At 38.9% G+C, this 16,511-nt stretch overlaps 1 protein-coding gene across 5 annotated transcripts in view; it reads left to right on the top strand.

The window, feature by feature from the left end:
• Positions 1 to 16,511, top strand: part of LOC127428483 (neurexin-2-like) — a 574,215-nt gene that overhangs the window by 336,369 nt on the left and 221,335 nt on the right. The window lies entirely within an intron of this gene.

Genomic DNA, 16,511 nt, shown 5'->3' with positions numbered 1-16,511 from the left:
GAATCGTTAAGCACCACAGCATGCTGTCCAAAGAGCTGCTGCAGAATGGTGTGGCGGAGAATATAGAGTGTGTTTTGTGTGTGTGTGTGTGTGTGTGTGTGTGTGTGTTTAACAGAAGATACCTCTTTCAGTATGTTTGTCCCTATCTCATACTGCTGGTGTGAAGAGGCCTCCTGGTTTGGGTTTGTTTATGTTCGATTTCATCAGCCGGTCCCCCACTTGTCTGCACACACTGAGCTGGGTTTAGGGTGAGCTGCTTTATTGGAGCGCTGTAGGGACAGTCACACTTCTTTTTTCATCCGTCTCAAAATGGAGAGAGTTCTTGCTGTGCTGCCTCTTATTCCTGTGTTATTCCTTCTCTTTCTCTTTCTCTTTCTTTCTATCTTACTCTTTCTAAATGATCATTTTTATACAAGATAATACAGTATTTTATATAAAAAGTTAGTCAATATTTGTCATGTCCTTAATTAATTTTAGTCCATTTTATTTTTTTTTGTAGACGAAAATGTTTTAGTTGATGATGATATGCACAATTATGAAAATGTGTCAAACTGTAACAGACCAAGCGTTAAACAAATTTTCAACATAAATTAATTTAAACATGTATAAAACTTTAAAAATGTATGTATGTATATATATATATATATATATATATATATATATATATATATAAATCAACATAAACAAAATACAACATGTGAACACTGTCCTTGTTGTGAAAATCTGCACTCTTAGAAAAATAGTACAATATACAGTATAATGTGTACATTGTATTGTATAAAGTATTGTCTCCTTTTTTGAAGTAACTGTTCCCTTGTTTTAGAGACTGTTTAGGAGGTTTTATTGCATGCAGCATGTTGTAATGGCAAAAGCATATTCACAATGTGAGTTATGCATTCTGACTACGTAACTAGAAGTTCACCTGTGCATTCACTTTATTGTCTGTGCAGATGCAAGTTGTAATGTTTGAGTGAGGTAATTAACCTACTATCAAAAGCCAAACAGTTCTGAGCATCGTATGGATTGGTTACAGTAGCATTTCCACTTGATCATGGTTTGGTCCTGCACGATTACAAACCATTCTCGGCCCGGAATTCTCAGCACAGTTAGCTAACCAATTGTCAATTTGCCAATGCCAAGGTAACTTATAACACATTTAGTTGTTTCTAGCTTGCCAAGTTTGCTAATATTTGGCTGAAGTTAATAAAATGTAATAAAATGTTTTGTTTGTTTTGTGTATTTCATGATTTTATGATGATGATTTAACTAGTATTATTGCCCACATTTATTTTTATTTTTCATTAGGGAAGTAGGCTAGATTACTAGCTCATTAAAACTCATAATGTCTCAATATATACTCACATACTATTTTCATAATAATACTTATATAATAGTTTGTCAATAAACGTCCTTTTTAGCTAGTCTGGAAACTTTTTCCTTTTTGTATGTTCGTGTCCTGTGGCATACACAAGCCCTCATGATGATAATAAACCTCTCGCCTTTTTCTCTTTGCTTTCCTCTTTCAACATGGACCGTACCTTTCCTGTGCTTTTGCAGAGTAAAACCAAGAAAGAATAAGAACTGTTCGGCCCGATGGTGGAAAAGCAGCTAATGTAATTCCGTGGCAGACTATTGACAAGAATGGTTCTGCTCCTGAAATTGGTCTATGAAATTCAAACACTGCCCCCAGTAGCTGAAGCTGAAAGTGTGGTTAAATGTATGGGCACACGTGAGCTCTAGTTTCCAGGTGAATTGTCCACAGAGTGGCGCCAAAAGTGAGTTGTATTTTTAAATGATGTAATACAGTCAACAGGAATGCATATTTTATTAACCGTATGCCCTAACCCAACCCCCAAACATAACCATCAGTGGAGTAAAAAAGTAACTTTAGAGGGAAAATCAACCTCCAAATCTTGCTCATCATTGATTTTGTGAACGCAATTACTTCCTGGTTTCCAAGGGACCAGAACTCATGTCTCTGAGGTTGCTTGCACAATGCGCTATCAGTAGTGCCACAGGAAAAGGTAAATACATTTGAATTGAAGCAAAACTGCCTGATGGGAGATGGCGTTTGTCAGTAATTCAGCAGAATGGGGTCGATTTTTTTAGGGCATTAGATCATTCGGTAGCAACATGTTGATTTCCCATGTGATCATATTGTCAGTTTACCAGATTTAATCCCCAACATGCTACAGTTTGATTATTTGAATAATTTCTTTCTACATTTTTCATCTTCTAAAGCATTGTTAGTGCATGGTTAATGTCTTGCAGAGTATTTTTTTTTTCCGTTACATTTTCATTTTAATAAAATTGTTCAACTATCACCATAGAGTCTTTTTGATCTCATCTTCTCTCTCTCTGTTTGAGGGGCTTGTTTTTGTATCATTGTCAGGGTGTTGGCACGGCTCCGGCCTTGTAATCGGTCTGTCTCTCTCTGTCCTCTCCTCTCTTATCACCTCACAGATCTCAGGCAAGTGGGAATCAGAGTGCTAAACACTGACCCACGTGAGTAGCAGGGTGGCTCAGATTTTCATATTTGAATTGCTAATTTTGCAATTGTACTTCAGTTATCTGCAACCCAAACATTTATTGAACTTACCAGACAAGGATTTTAAGCTCTCTCTGTCTTTAGTCAAGGGTTCAGTTGAAGTTTTTTTATTTTTTATTTTATTTATTAATGTATTGCTAAAATGACTCTCTTAAATGGATCATTAAAAGGAAGAAATCCTCATCTACCTCCAACATTTATCCTTTGATAAGCACCCACACACAATACATCAAAAAGCACTTGCTCCCGTGCCCTTTGCACGCTGCTAATTGGAGAGGAGCTTAAACGACTGCCAGACTTGCCACGGAAAAGTTACTCAGTGATGAGAGTCCTATTAGGGGAATGAGAGATGACTGCAGTCCCTCAGAGCCCTTATCTGCTGTCTCTCTGACTCACAGCCTTAAAGGGGACATATTATACAAAATCCACTTTTAAATTTTTTTTGAACATAATTATGTGTCCCCAGTGTGTGTGGACAACCACAAAATATGGTAAAAGACCATCCCCTCATTTTTTTCCTTTCCCCATCAATAAAAAACAGTGTCTCGGAACTAGCAGTTCACGTTTGCAGCCCCTTATGATGTCAAAAGGGGAAAGGTACCGCCCACGGCTGGTGAAGAGATCTGCCCAAGTAGCTTAGATCCGCCCTCATTAAAACCTGAGTGAGCAGTCACATTCCGCCATATTTATATCCGCACTAGAGTCGCTTGTGCTAACTTGAGAATGTCCCAGCTACAAGGTAAACATGGCAAATGTTCTGTTGTTTGTTGCAAGAATGAACACAAGAGTCTTCATGTACTCCTGGCATCTGAGCCACTGAAGACCAAGTGGATTAGTTTTATTTTTGATGGCAATGTGCCCACAACAATAGTAAAATCCCTTTATGTTTGTGCAAACCATTTTACGTCGGACTGCTTCATCAACGAGGGTCAACACAAGGCTGGATTTGCTTCCAAGCTAAGGATCAAGGATGGATCGATACCAACTCTTTGTGACCCAACTTCAGATTTGCAAGTCGCACTTTATACTTTTTAATGTTTGCAATTTGGCTTTCTGAATTTTCTTGTTTGCACGTTGCACAAAAAACGCTTGTGAAAACATTGTGCTTTGTGTAACGTAGCAACTCTGTAGGCTTCATTTCACAGTTTCCACATGAACACCTGTACCAAAATTTAAAAAATTGTGTTATACTAAATGTATCATGCCACTATATTGTGCTTAGCAAACATCATTACAGTACTTAATGTGTGTTGCCTATTGAAGTAGTACTGTTCCCTACAATGGAAAGCGGAGAAAGCTAAAGTTGCCGTTAGACACCGAACAACACATTATCCATCGTAGCAAAACTACAAAAGTTACACAAATTCGTCAAACATGTACGGCTGAACTCCGGTGTTTTCAGTAGCAGCCATATTGGTTCTCCTGCATTGTTGTCCCTGGGGTATCCATGGCACCAGCAGGAAAGGCACAGCCCACCTCCAGAAAGGGGTGTGGGGAGCAGCAGCGCATTTGCATTTAAAGCAACAGACACTAAAACAGCCCGTTTGGAACAGGGCTTCAAAACAGGGGTATAAAGGCATGGTAGAATAAATGATCTGTGAGGTATTTTGAGCTGAAACTTGACAGACACATTCTGGGGACACCTGAGACTTATATTACATTGTGTAAAAAGGGGCATAATATGTCCCCTTTAATGTTCTCATACAAGCATTATAATCTCAGACCACTGCCCTTGGAAATAAAATGGCCAGATTAAGCGGCGGTGGCGGTGTGTGTTTTTGTGTTTGTTTGTGTGTGTGTTTACGAGGCGTAGACATTACTGTGTGGGCTGGAAAATGTCAAGGCCCCTTATTTTGTCAAGCTAATGAGCACAATAGCCAGCTAATGGTGCAAGTGTGCAGCCTGTTGTAAACTGCAGTACTGTGTTGAATATACTCTCTTAGTTAAGAGGCCTTGAAGCGCCAAGCATTCCTTCACCTTCACGACATTGTAGGATCACTGTGACACTGAAATTTGCCTAAATGCATTTTAAAAAGTGCAGAGAAAAGAGTGACACTGTTATACTCTAGACTGCACAGATTTACATACAGAAAAGCTATGTTGTATATGGATTGGTGTAGTCACAAATTGTTTTTATTGTTCATTTCACTGTTTTGGGCTGGTTTGACGGTAATCACAATATGTTTGGAACAGCTCATGTTCACTGCGGTGAAAATGTTCTGCATAAATCATCAAGACAGAACACTTACATTTATTCAGTTAGATGTGTATTCAAATCAAATTTGCAACAACTGCTTGCTACAACCATGCTATAGTAAAACAAATTGAAGATGCAGTTCTTAGAAACATTGGACTACTACACACCAGGGACGGGTCAAAATGGTCTATTCGGCTAGTTGTCCAACAATTAATTAGTCAGCTGGGCGCCTTCCAGTGGCCCAAATAGGGCATTAAGTATTTGGGTATTTTATTCCCAGCAAATTTGTGTGATTTACTTAGAGTTCATTTTGACCCCTTAATAAAAAGATTTTCGAGTGATGTGGGCAGGTGGGCTTCATTACATTTATCTATGACTGGGAATGTTAATGTTATTAAAATGAATTGTATTTCAAAATTCAACTACCTGCTACAATCTCTCCCTATAGATGTCCTCCTCTCTTATTTCAAGCAATTTGATAGCATAGTGAACTCCTTCATTTAGAATGGAAAAATGTCCCAGATTACACTTCAGTAAGTTACATCGGCCAATTGACAAAGGTGGGCTAGGCCTACCCAAGATTTTGTTTTATTATTATGCATTCGGTCTCAGATATTTGGCTCATTGGTCACTTCCACCTGAGAGAGCCCCTCCCTGGTTTTGTATTGAACAGGAAGTTCTCACCATTGCAAAGTCTTTCTATCAAACTAACCGGAGAAGTTAGGTTACACCCCGTTATCTCGCATTTGCATGCGGTATGGACAAAAGTGTCCAGAATGTTTAATTCAGACATTTATTTAAATGTTGCTTTGAGCAGATGGCTGAACCCAAAATTATGTATTGAAAAGTCCCCTTTCTGCTGGACAGAGTGGATTGTGAGGGAGATTAATACGCTCGGTGGCCTATATGAGAGTGGAGTGTTGAGATCCTTTGAAAATATGGTTCAACATTTTGGGATTCCCAGGTCTCAATTCTTTAGATATTTACAACTGCACCACCTGCTCTGTACTATTTCTGGGAGTAGCATATACCCCCATAAAGTGGCAGACACTCTGGGAGTGGTGATTACTGCCTTTGGAAAAGGTCATGAGGCATCAGTTTATTACTCCCTGCTAATTCAGAGTTTGGGGGATGGAGCTTCAACTTCTCTCAAGAGATTATGGGAGAAAGATTTAAACTTGGTATTGGAGGAGGGAGTGTGGGTTAGGATCCTAAAAAACTTCGTTTACATCTAGAGATGCAAGGGTGCACCTTATGCAATTTAAGATTTTACATAGATTCTATTGGACCCTCTCTAGATTGTATAGGCTTGGTCTTAAAGACACACCCACCTGCTGGCGATGCCAATTAGAAGATGGGGACACAACCCATGTTTTTTGGTGGTGTGTTGAGATCCAAGAATTTTGGTTGAGGGTTCAGAGTTTTATATGTGACATATTGGGCACTCAGATTTCATTTTGCCCCAGACTCTGTATTTTAGGCGATGGGGCAGTCATTAATATAGGGGATAAATACATAAGAAATTGTGCCCTAGCCAGTGTTATGATTGGCAGACAGATTATCCTAAGGGGATGGAGGTCGGCTGGAGCGCTCTCATTTTAGGAGTGGTGCACGGAGATGGGCAGGGTGGCAGCATCTGAAGAAATGTCAGATAGAAGGCTAGAAGGTTTCTTTGTGTGTGTATTTTAGCTTTGACCACAGGGATGTTTGTTGGGGGTCAGGGTGGGGGTGGGGATGGTGATTGGGAGGGGGAAAGGGAATAATGGGGGTTAAAAGTTGATTCTGTACATATATGTTTTGTTTCATTTGTTGGAGTCAATAAAAAGTGTTAATCGAGAAAAAAAACAACTAATTAGTTGATTAGTTTATCTAGATTTTTTCTTAAAGCTTTTTTTTATTTTTTATTATTTGATATTTTTAGCAGCAGTGCTTTACTTACTAACCCTCTTTAAAGCACTGGCATTCCAAATGTACACATTAAACGGATGTCTTTGGCCTTTATTTCAAGTCTCACACTGGTTTTTGAACGTCCCATGTTAAAAACACTTTTAAGTGTTTTTTAAGTGCATTCTGTTCAATTCCATTACACTCCATCTAGCTGTTTTTGAATGCAAGTTTTATGTAAACACCAGTGTTGAGGAGTAACTAAACTGTAGTTTCTGGAGACTAAACTGTTGTCTGGTGTAAGCCAATCTTCTCTTAGCCTACTCGCCATATCTTCATGAGGTTGGCCCCCAAGTCACTAAAAGACAAGGTTCTTCCTGATGACTACATCCTACAGCATTTCGCCAGTCTCAATCAATTTAAATTTTAAGTTTGATCTAATTTAAAGTAATTAATACTTATCAGTTTTAATCTTGCCTAATTATTTTACAGCTAAAATGAAAGAGTAACTAATAAAACAACAATGTAATGTTCCCCCTCTAGGGTGAATTTCTTTGCATCCTAAACTCATTTCTAAACCCTTTTGTGCAGCCTAAGTCCAAACCATGCAATACATCAAAACAAAATCCCATAACGACATTAATCGACCTGTGATAACCTAAAAAGAACTCAGCCTAGATCTTTATTAGCTGAATAGATATTAATGGAACTAATATAAGAGCATCTACCAATGTTTCACCAATCATATTTAACAAATCATATTAAAACAATATCGGAATCAATATTTAGTGGCATTTCCCATCTGGGAATGATGTCTTAAACCAGTAATTTAGCAATAAAGTAGAAATGTCTTCCTAGTTTGTTTTTTTTTTTTTTTTTTGCTTTGTTTTTTCAGCAAATCACTTTGTGATTTTCTTAGCACTTTTCTAACCCATTTTGAAAACAAGTCAACAATGACCAAAACTCTAGTAACTCTTACTGTAAGAAAGGGTAATGGCATCCCATTGCAATTCATGAACAATTCACAAAACTATTCATAGAACAGCCCAGAAAACATCTTGGTTACTGTCGTAACCTCCGTTCCCTGATGGAGGGAACGAGATGTTTTGCCTAGGGGTCGCTCCTGGGAGCCCCAGACATCTCTGATCTTTGAGAAAAGTATTTTTTTTTAAAAGGAATTTGCATGGCACTTCCCCGGACATACGGGTATAAAAGGAGCTGGAATGCAACCACTCATTCAGGTTTTGCACTGAGGAGCAGAGACAAGGTCCCGGCCCATTCAGTGGGTAGTTCGGCGTTGTGTCAGGAGGGACACAACGTCTCGTTCCCTCCATCAGGGAATGGAGGTTATGACAGTAACCGAGACGTTCCCCTTCTGTCACTCACTCGACGTTGTGTCAATGAAGTGACACTAGGGGTCCCTATACAAAACGCCATGGGCAGGATATGTTGTATGGCCTCTGTCTGCTTCCTTACCGTCGAAAACTGCCAAGCAAAGTCTTCGACGGCGTCGCCGAATATGCCAGCCTCTCTCGAACTTTATCAGCCTCTCTCGACTCGACCAGGTTGAGCCAAAGGTGGCGTTCCTGGACCACCAAGGTGGACATCATCTGCCCGAGAGACCGCGCCGTCACCTTCGTCACCCGGAGGGTGGAGGGTTCCACTCCAGCCCGACACTCGCGGCTGCCTGGGCAAGCATGGCTGCCAGCTCCGCGACCGCCTGCGACTGGACCACCGTACCCAAGGGTGGGAGTCCAGCCGAGTCTTCCGCGTCAGACACGGCTAGCCCGCTCTCCGATGCTGCAATGGATATCTCATTCCTTTCTGACGAAAGAAAGCCGCGACCGCAACGTAGCCATGGTCATGTTCTCGCAATGAGGACATGAACCATCCACAAACGATGTCTCCGCGTGGCAAGCACCCAAACACGAGAAGCGGAGAGATAGCGACCGCAACCAGGAAGGATACACAAACTAAAAGTTATCTTGATAAAGACGCTCTCGTGAGTGGCACTCTTTTAGTTGAAAATATTCTCTTTTAGAGAGAAAATATACTCTTTTTTTTCTCGCTGTTGAGCCCAGGGATGTACTCTGCACGACGCCGGTGCAAGAGGGGGAGAACCGCTGTAATGCACTGTAAGACCAACAGCTCATGAGAGCAAGAGAGATGAATGGACCAGTAGTAGTTCAGCTTGAATGAACACAACCAATCGGCTCCGAAGAAGAAATCTGAATGAGTAGTTGCATTCCAGCTCCTTTTATACCTATATGTCCGGGGGAGTGGCATGCAAATTCCACTCGCCAATTCTCATTGGCCTTTTCTCAAAGATCAGAGATGTATGGGGCTCCCAGGAGTGACCCCTAGTGTCACTTCATCGACACAACGTCGAGTGTGTAACAGAAGGGGAACAATTCACAAAACAGCCCAGAGATTGCAGTGGTTCATTTAGCAACTAAAATAATAAGGGGTGCCGAATTGTGTTTTTCACATGTCATGCATCCAGTCACTATTTCTCCATGTTTCTTAAATCCCCTCACCATATTGTATAGTAAAGTGTGAACATATTTGAGAGACATCTAAGTGTCGTACACTCCTACACTGTGTATCTGTGTGACCAGATTAAGAAACAAGGTTTTCGGAGCTACAATTCATCTTATAATTTAGAAAAAAAAATTTAAAAATAAAATGCTATTCACTTTGAGCTGTGAGCATTGATGTGTGATGACCCGCAAATGACATGCCTGAGCAGTTGAGATTTCTGCCGTTCATGCGGCGGTGACCGTAGCTGTCTGGTCAGCAGGGAAATTCCCCTTGATATGAGCCGTCACACCACAACTTTCTGTGGGAGCTGCAGGACCCATAATAATCCTCCACTTCTCCACCATTCTTATGGAAGTACCTGCCTTTGTGAGAGAACCCCTTTGCTGCCAACCTGCTCTGAGGTCATACACAACACATAAGGCTTAAGGGAGGTTGTAGATTTTAGCTGTAGATTTTCAATTCTCTCTACTCTGATTCTTTTCCCAATCTATAGTCCAAAGACTTTTTTTAAAACCTAAATTTCAGTTTTTGTTAGAATCTGAGACTAACTTAAAGTTCAGTGTTTTTATTTTTCTTGTTCGTGATTTAAAATGGACATTTATGTATCTTTTTTTTTTTTTTTATAATTTACATGTAAAGCACTTTGAATTTCCACTGTGTATGAAATGTGCTATATAAATAAATTTGCCTTGCCTTTCCTTAACTGTAATTGAACTAATTAATTGAATCAAATGCTATGCAAAAGAATTCACTTTTTCAAAGCACTCAAAACATCAAAACATTGATGCACTTTGAACACATCTAGTGGTCACAGGCGTTAAAATGCAATAAGACTTGTGGCTGCTGTGGGTCAATTGTTTCTAAAAGAGAAGGTGCTATAACAATGACGGTGACATGTGAAATATGAGTTTTTCCTGATGCAACGATCTGGTGGAAATTTAAAGAAAACCAAATCTCTAATATTCTGTAGGAAACGAGGTGTTTCAACCCTACAAACAAAGACAGGTGCATGCATGAGAACTGTTTGAATGAGAGACACTCTTTATTAATCGGTAGCCTATCCTTCAGAATCCAAGAGGAGTATCTTGGAAAATGCAAATATGTGTTATATATTTTAGGCATTTCAATTGTCACTCTACGTTTTGCCTCCTGTTGCTTACTCAATCGAAAATTAATTGGGAGCTCTCTGTAACTGCGTACCATATAAAATTCTGGATCAAACCCGCAGATCTGAGCAGGTGCATTGTGCATCTTAATATCAGCTGTGCATCATGTGATACGTCAATTCCTGTGATTTCCATGTAAATATGTTGATGATCTTACCATTATTAATGCATATAAATGATGATTTTATTGACCGTATACAGATAGCAATCAGAGACAATACACACTTGCTGTACATGTTACAGACGCGCCCTAAAACAGCAACTCATTGGGCACTGAGCAGATTTCTTCCATGCCAGTGGATACGTATGTAGAGTGGAGGGAGACGGCGGGTAGACCAAAGGAGAGTAGTTTGGTTAGAAACAGGTTAATGACGTGTTGATCTGGCAATGATAATTCCAAATGAATAGGCGTGTCTCTCTCTCTGTCTCTCTCTCTCTCTATCTATCTATCTATCTCTCTCCCCCTTTTTCCACCCTCCCTGAGCTGCTTTGTTTGGCTATTTATATGCGCCCGGTGCTGAATAAATCAAGCTCCTATCGCCAACATCCACGCGTTTGTATTAATTGATACTGGATCATTTCACGTGAGTGCGCTGCTTTTTGTAAAAGTGTCTTTTATGAGATCTGTTGAAGTTGCAGTTTCTGTTCAGAGTCCCGGATATTTTGGACATTTTGGAAAATAGTCTGTACAGGTGTGGTCACTCTATGTACACAGAGTTACAGAGATATAAAATTACCTAAACAGTGATAAAAGATTTTGGTCATTTTCCCACCTTCAAGTCATTCATTCAATAGAGATATTTAATTTCCTATTCGAAGTGCTCTACTCATAGGTACATTTTACATGTTTTCAATGCACGCCCACACCCACCTGTGGCTATATTTCAAGGATTTCATTTTTTCAACCACAAGATGTCACTGTGGCCTCCAAGCCTCACTATAGAGCGCTCAGTTGTTATGCCTGAAGTAGAAAGCATGGCCCCTCATTACCGTACGGACACAGAAATGTAGAAATACATAAATGTGGGGGGCCTGGGTAGCTCAGCGAGTAAAGACGCTGACTACCACTCCTGGAGCGAGTTCGAATCCAGGGTGTGCTGAGTGACTCCAGCCAGGTCTCCTTAGCAATCAAATTGGCCCGGTTGCTAGGGAGGGTAGAGTCACATGGGGTAACCTCCTTGTGGTCACTATAATGTGGTTCTCGCTCTCGGTGGGGCGCGTGGTGAGTTGTGCGTGGATGCCATGGAGAATAGCGTGAAACCTCCACACATGCTCCGTGGTAATGCAGTCAACAAGCCACGTGATAAGATGTGTGGATTGACGGTCGTAGACGCGGTGGCAACTGAGATTCGTCCTCCACCACCCAGATTGTGGCAAGTCACTGCGCATTGGGAATTGGGCATTCCAAATTGGGGAGAAAAGGGAAGAGGAAAAAAAAAGAAATACATAAATGTGGAAATAAAAAATATGGAAAAATATAAACATACATAAATAAATGTAGAAATAAATACATGTGGAAATAAATAAATGTAGAAATAAATACATGTGGAAATAAATAAATGTAGAAATAAATACATGAGGAAATAATACATTTGGAAATAAATTAATGGGGAAATAAATAAAACAGTAATACATAAGGAAATAAAAGTGCAAATACTCATTTATGTCAGATTTAAAAATTTATTTAAATGTACACTTTATTCATTTTTTTTTACATTTCTTTGCAAATATGTTTATTTGTTTATTTATTTCTAATATTGTCACATTTGGCCCTCCATACTCACGTGATGTAAAGGTGCATTGGCAAGTTCACACGAGAACTGATGTTGTAAATACGGAAGCGCAGTTTTGTTTACAATAGAGGAGCGTAGAGATTTATACATAGATGGATTGGATACGTCAACTGTGGTGTATGGCCATCTTGGAATGGTCAACAAGGAGAGCTGTTTGAATCTGTTTGAATGCAAGTGAATGGAGGAGATGCCTCAGACAGAGCTCCTTGCTCAGACCGCTGCATAAATTGCTTTTGTGTGGAAACAGTATTGTAGTCTATAAGAACAGCTGCTAATATGGTATCCACATATGAATATAAATGCAGAGGAGGCTTTCATGCTTACGTCATGCAAGAGGCAGTTTAAATTCCACCCTTGTCAACGACCTGGCCTGAAGCTATCATTTTGAGTAATTAAAATTTTTTTTTAAATATTGATCTATTTCTTTTAGAATTAATCCGCTGGAGTCGTATGGATAACTTTAATGACGACTATATGTGCTTTTTGGAGCTTCAAAAATTTGGCACCCATTCACTTGCATTTTATGGACCTACATAGCTGAAATATTCTTCTAAATCTTTGTTTGTGTTCTGCAGAATAGAGACAGTCATACACATCTGGGATGGCATGAGGGTGTGTAAAAGAGAATTTTAATTTTTGGGTGATCTATTCCTTTTAGATTAGTTTGCTACTTGTTCAGGCAACCTACCGACTAGTTGATTTTGAAAATATGTAATTTTGCACTTTCCTACTGAACACATGACCAACAAGTCTGAAACCCACATTTGTAACAGTTCTTTTCTCTTTATCATGTGGTGAGTGGTGTTGATGACATATTCTGCACACCCCACGGAGGTGCACGATCACCACCCCCTCAAACAAGTGAGATTTTGCCAGCAGTCATAACACTTGCCGTGTGTGTGTGTTTGCATTGTGTGCTTGTGTGGTGCATGCTGGGGCAGTGTAATGTGTTCTGGGAGAGTTCAATTGGCCATAAAATCCTCAGTGGAGAGACGCATTCTGAATGTGTGGTCAGGCATGGTGGAATCGAGCAGAAGACAGTGGGGCGGCTCAGGGCACATGTTTCTCAGCACTACCAAAATAAGCAAACACACATGCACCCTGCAGTCCTGCAGTCCCCCTGCAACCACAATTGTGTGTGCTTAACAATCCGCAAACACAAGAGAAGGAGAAAATTATGACACCTTGAGCACTAAACACAGAGATGGCTTAACATGAGAATGGAGGAGAAACTGCATGTTTATACTAATGCAGTAGTATCATTATTAATAATCTGTACATTAGGGGTGTGCCCAAAGCCGAATACCTTATTCAGTAAAGCACAAATAATGGCTTAAAAAACTAAGGAATAAACCTGACTAATAGACAACATTTTCATTAGACTGATGATCTAAGCAAAACATATATTTTCAATCAATAACATTAATAGATAAAATGTCTTGGAAGTCAACAATATCAAAGTCTGTACTTTCCCCATAAATACTGTGATAATCATCTACCCTAATGTAAATATCTGCAGTGTCCTATTTCATCATGGCCATAAATCAAGGTTACAGTGAGGCACTTACAATGGAAGTATAAAATTGGATAGAATCTTACACAGAAAATGTTAGTAAGCTATTTTATCACACAAAATCATAATAACACGCATATTGTTTATGTCTTGTTGCTATACTTTTGAAACAGTGAGTATTTTAACGTTTATGGATTGGCCCCATTCACTTCCATTGTAAGTGCCTCACTGTAATCCAGATTTTTGCTTTTTTTTAAAGAAAAGGAGGCACAAGTTTAAATGATTTTTTTGCGGTTATCGACATTAGGCCACAAATGGTGTTGATTGAGCTTAACTTGTAATGAACCCTGAATATTCCTTTTTGTCCATGTTTAAAACACAGTTTCTCAAACTATGGGGCTTGTCTTGTTGGTCTTTAGCATTGAGCCAAATAAACATTCAACGGCAGTGCTGCACATTTGATTAACTTTAGTGGAGATACACTAGTCATGTTGCTAAAGTGGCATTTTTAAACATTTATATGTAGATATGCTTAAGGCATATGTGCTTTGCTACTATATATAACTATTTATAAATATAAAATAGGCATTTCGTTTAGTTTTGACCAGCTTCTGTGTTAAGCCACACCCACTTTCGGTTCTATCTGTAGACAGATACAAATAAATAACATTATGTCATCTTAACAGATACAGATAATGACTCTGCTGCTCCTCCCTACTATTCTGAAGATTTGACTGAGAACAAAGTGGACAGCATATTTTCTCAGATATCATGCAGAAATGTAGCTCAGCGTCAAGGCTGTGATTCACGCAGTGAAAGATAAACATTTTCCACTTTTCGAAGAAATATGTCAAGGACGTCAGTCTCACCTGCCTGTGGTGGATGTCAACAAGTCCTGTAGTCGATACCAAAACTTTCTTTCCACACAGCCCTAAGAAACACAAGTGGATTCAACTTTCTGTACTGATACAAATGCAATAGAATTTATTCCAAACTTTGTTGGCTGGTCAGTTGATGATTGTCAAAGATGCATAAAATCCCAGCTATACCCATACTAATGTGTTAAAATAACACACAACTACCGGTACATCACCGTGAATATCTCTCATTCAGAAGTTACACATGTTTGTGTTGTTTTCTGCTCTGATTTGGTCACAATATTACAAAACGTCTGTGATGATCCCGTCTGTATGAATGTAAGAGCTGCTTTTGACTCATGAAGAATACACAGAAATCAACTGAGGCATATTAGTGAATAAGACTAATGTTTACATTGTAGTCTGGTGGTTTAAATAAATTCTGTGCTTCATGGTCTTATGATGTGTTGTTTATTGACTAACCTTAGAATATACACATTAAATATAAACTATATATTCACATTACAGTGCTTTTTATTTATTACAGTGGGTTAAAATTATGACATACTGTGTTATTTAAGAATAACATCGTACTATGTGCAGTTCCAGTTTAATTGTATCCGAATCGATTCATTCATCCCTTAATTGCTGCTTGACTTTGGCGAAATGAAGCAGTGTCACTTGAAATATAAAGCATTATTAAAAGAAAATTACATTTTGGCTCTGGTAATTAAACAGCTGTATCACCTTTTCATGATTTATGATTAGAAACAAAAATTTTGCCAGCTTTTGTCGCATCCGACATCACAGCACAGTGAAGGTAGATGCAGAACCCTTCTTACATAGACTACAAGCTTAGCCTAAAATAGCATAACGTGGCGGTCCCACATTCTATGGTCGGTACACTGGCAAGGAACAAAAGGCCGTTTTTTTTAATGGATGTCTATGTAGGAGATGCTTCATAACACTGAATAAACTGCTTCTGTGATGAAACAGCTCATCATTTAGTGAATTGAATGCCTGTACACTAATCTTCAACATGTTTTACACTAAACAATCCTTTTGGAATTAACTGTGTGTGGAGTTTACCACAATAAAATTGCTGTTTTAAAAAAGAAAGACACGGAAAATCCTGCGACAGGTAAGTGTCAGTTTACGGCTCTCCCAATTCATTTGTATGGTATCCGCAAACAGTGACTTACTGACGTAACACGCTAGTTGACCGTTACGCTCTCTCCAATGTTAAGAAAGCAGAGGTTGTTGTCTCTGTATAGAAGATTTCTGGTATATTGGAATTTTGGTCACAAACATGGCGAGGCGGTCATACAGTGACGTGAATTGGTATAAAGAAAAACATGCTACAATGTCAGCCTTTTTCAATAATCGAAAACAGTTGCTTCACATGTATTAGTTATTTAATTATCCTCCTGAAAATCAAAATGAAAATACATTGTGAACATTTGTAATTTTATTTGTTAGCCCTATTGAAAAAAAACATTAACGCTTTTAACCCATGTTGGACTGTAAATGACACGGTAGTAGTTAGTCATGTTCTTCGAATATAAACATATGGACTGATAGGTCAGTGGTAGCATGCTCGGCACTCTAGCAAAAGATCGTCGGATAGAATTACGCTTTTCTTATCTTATTGTTTGTTTGGAATAAATACACATTTGTTCATATATAGTAACATTTGATATTGCTGAAGTGAATTTCAACATTCGAAACAAATGCAGATATTATTTCAGCATTGCATGGTTTTTAACTTGCATTTCATTCCATTTTGCACTGTGGTTGGTTCTGACTCTGTGTCCTTTAAGATTATTGTTGTTCGTTTGTTTTTATACTGTATATAATTCATACAATTAACCTTATATTTGTCACCACCAGAGGCGTCATGCCCATTCAGATATTTGAGCCAAGAGGATTTTAAATGGATTATTTGAACTTCCAAAAACATATTTTTACCTTTAATTAAATTGAAAGATTGTTACATGTAAAAAAAAAAAAAA

Source organism: Myxocyprinus asiaticus, chromosome 38 (assembly GCF_019703515.2).
Source record: "Myxocyprinus asiaticus isolate MX2 ecotype Aquarium Trade chromosome 38, UBuf_Myxa_2, whole genome shotgun sequence".
NCBI classification, from domain to species: domain Eukaryota; kingdom Metazoa; phylum Chordata; class Actinopteri; order Cypriniformes; family Catostomidae; genus Myxocyprinus; species Myxocyprinus asiaticus.
This window is presented reverse-complemented; position numbering and strand designations above follow the sequence as displayed.